Genomic DNA, 2,997 nt, shown 5'->3' with positions numbered 1-2,997 from the left:
GGCTCAGGGGTCCAGGATTATCTTCTGTGTCTGTGTTAATTGGTTTCCCTTTTCTTTGTTGAAGAGGGTCTGTGCAGTCTTTCTGCCTAGTCTGCCATCTTGCCGCCCACCTTACTAATCCTTCTTGATCATTATTTCTGTTGCTGTCTTGAATCTTCATCTTTCTCCACTGGCCTTCACCATTTTGTATGCAGAAATTTGAAAAAAAAAAAAATGTACACTGTGATCCCCCATCCTTTTCGTAGATGCTGCTGCACATCCAGCAATTTCAAGACTTTGGTCAAATGATCAGTAGCCATTATTTCTGTTCTTTCTCTGCAAATTCACTCTTTATCCAGTTCTTGAAAGCATTCTGATTTTTACCTCTACCACTCTACTGAAATTGCTCTCCCAATGGCAAACTCTTGTCAGCAAACTCAGCTGAATTTTCTCAGTTCTCATCTATTTTATTCCTCTATAGACATCAACACAGTTGATCATTCACTCTGGGATTTTTGTCCTCACTGGCTGTAGGGTAATATGTACATACCTCCCTCCCTGATATCTACTTATTTCTTTTCTTTGTGGATACTTCATCTTCTACTATCTTTCCTGTCTAATTGCCTTACTTCAGAAATTTGCTCACCCTGAGGCTTCAGGGATTATTTTTGTATTGGTAGTTCTCAATCCTCATTTCAGGTTCTGCATTTGCTATGGAGAACTGGTTTCATACTTTCAGCTGCTTGTTTATCATTTCCCCTTAGGGTGTCATGTCATCACCTCAAATTCATCATTCATTTCTCTCAAGTAGTTCTGGTCTGGCTTCTCTACTTCTGTCATTAATGCCACAATTCTCAGTTCCAAAACTCAAAATGTAAGTAATCTGTTATGCTCATTCTGTTGTCCTTATATCAAGTCCACCAAGCTGAATGCCTCCTTCCTTTGTTATGCCTGGATGTGAGTGTTTATCTCCCACTACTCTTATTATTATTCTACTATACTTAAACAGATCTTCTTATTTTTCTCCAGGCAAGGCGTGGGATTACCTTACTGTTCAATTTGTTCATTCAATATCAGCATATAAAATACCTTCCCACTGTCTTCTTTATTTATGCAAACCATTCTCTGACTTTAAGACACAATCTAAATTATTCCATATCCTCTGAGATGGCTCCCCATGCATTAAATTTCAAAATAATTTCTACTTTCAATTTCCATATCCTTACCTGTGCTAATCATTGGATGGACATTATGGGTTGTCTTGTATTTATTAGTTCCGCTTGTCTTTGTGTATATGTAGGGTCAGAAACAGTTGACATGGTATTTTGCAAATACTAGGCATGGCAATAGATATGTGTTTATGATGAGTGAATCGTAAAATGACCCAACTTATTTATAGGAAGGAGCTCTGGTGGCATAGTGGGTAAGGCATTTGGCAGCTAACCAGAAGGTTGGTGGTCCAAACCCACCAGCTGCTCTGCAGGAGGAAGATGAGGCAATCTACTTTTGTAAAGGTTGGATACCCAGTGGGTGTTGCTATGAGTTGGAATTGAGTCAATGGCAGTAGGTTTGGTATTTACTAGAGATCCAAGACACTTGAATAATTAGGATTACTTCTATTTTGAGCAGAAACTAAATCTGAGTTAATTTATGAACTCAACAGTATACTCAAGAACCTCAGTCAATTGAAGTTCTCCCTTTTGTTGAAGGCTGCATCCAATTTCTAGGAGCCTCTGGAGGACATCAGGGGCTCTGGTGGTGTAGTACCTAAAGCACTTGACTGCTAATCAGAAGCCTGGCAGTTCAAACCCACCAGGTACTCCTCTGAAGGAAGGTGGGGTAATCTACTTCTGTAGTGATACTGCCTTGGAAATGCAAGGAGGGGTTGCTATAAGTCGGACTCAATGGCAGTGAGTTTTTTCGTTATGGAGGACATTGGCAATGGGAAACTATGCAGGGTGGGGATATGCAGGGAGGAGGCATCTGTTATCCTCTGTTATATGTAAACTCTGGCATCCACTGAGGTGTCCTCATTCCTGGGTGGTATCCAAGCATCAATTCATATAATAAATAGTATGTTACCTCATCCTTCTTTTCTGATCTGCATAATGTGCTTTCCTTAGGTTTAGGTCAGCTTCTTCCATACTCTCAGAGTGGTAACAATTGTTACCTGCATGCTGGGAACAGATAAACTCTGTGAAGCTAATTCAGGACTATAAGCTTAGATACCCTATGTAATCTTCTCTGCTCTTCTGAGCCTGTCTTCTTTGCCACAGGGAACTCCACAGACCTAGGAAGTGAGGCATACAACTTTGCTATTGAGTCCACAAACTCTTCTGGTATAACTCATATTAATATCTAACTCTCTTGCTTCTGCTCTACCCCGGCTCAGGAATATTTATTTTCTAGATCAGATAAACATTTTTTAGACCTTGAAGTTTTTGCTTTCCCAGAATCAGACCTTGAGAAGAAGATTTACATGAGAGTGGTTTATATGGAAGGTAGCTCCAACAAATACTAGTTAGGGAAGTGGGGAACTGTGACAAGGAGGAAGACACATAAAATAAAGGGTGTTTTTCAAGCAAGTTGAGAATTCCATTCAGGGTAACTGGAGCTTGACCTTAGTGAGGAACTCAGGGAGTCAATGTGTAACACACAGCTCAGTGTTAGGCTGTCTGAAGGGGAAGAGAGCTATGATGTTTACATACTATGTTCTGGCCATCATTAGTTGAGGACTGTCACTATGCCTAAAAAACAAACCAAACTCACTGCTCTCAAGTCGATTCCCACTCATAGCGACCCCCTTCTTGAGTTTCTGAGGTAGTATCTCTATGGAAGTAGATTGCCCAGTCTTTCTTCTGAGGAGTGGCTTTTGGGTTTGAACATTCAAATGCCTTGGGTGCTATGCCACCAGAGCTCCTGTCTGGGGGATATTGATCCCCAGAAAGAGCCGACAGGCAAAGAGAAGCTGTGTTAGAATGCTTTCTCTAGAGAAACAAAAACCAGCAAAACTTATAT

The sequence above is a fragment of the Orycteropus afer genome, unplaced genomic scaffold, assembly GCF_000298275.1.
Source record: "Orycteropus afer afer isolate SDZICR_OR568_19922 unplaced genomic scaffold, OryAfe1.0 scaffold00140, whole genome shotgun sequence".
Lineage (NCBI taxonomy): Eukaryota > Metazoa > Chordata > Mammalia > Tubulidentata > Orycteropodidae > Orycteropus > Orycteropus afer.
Note: the sequence above shows the minus strand (reverse complement) of the source record.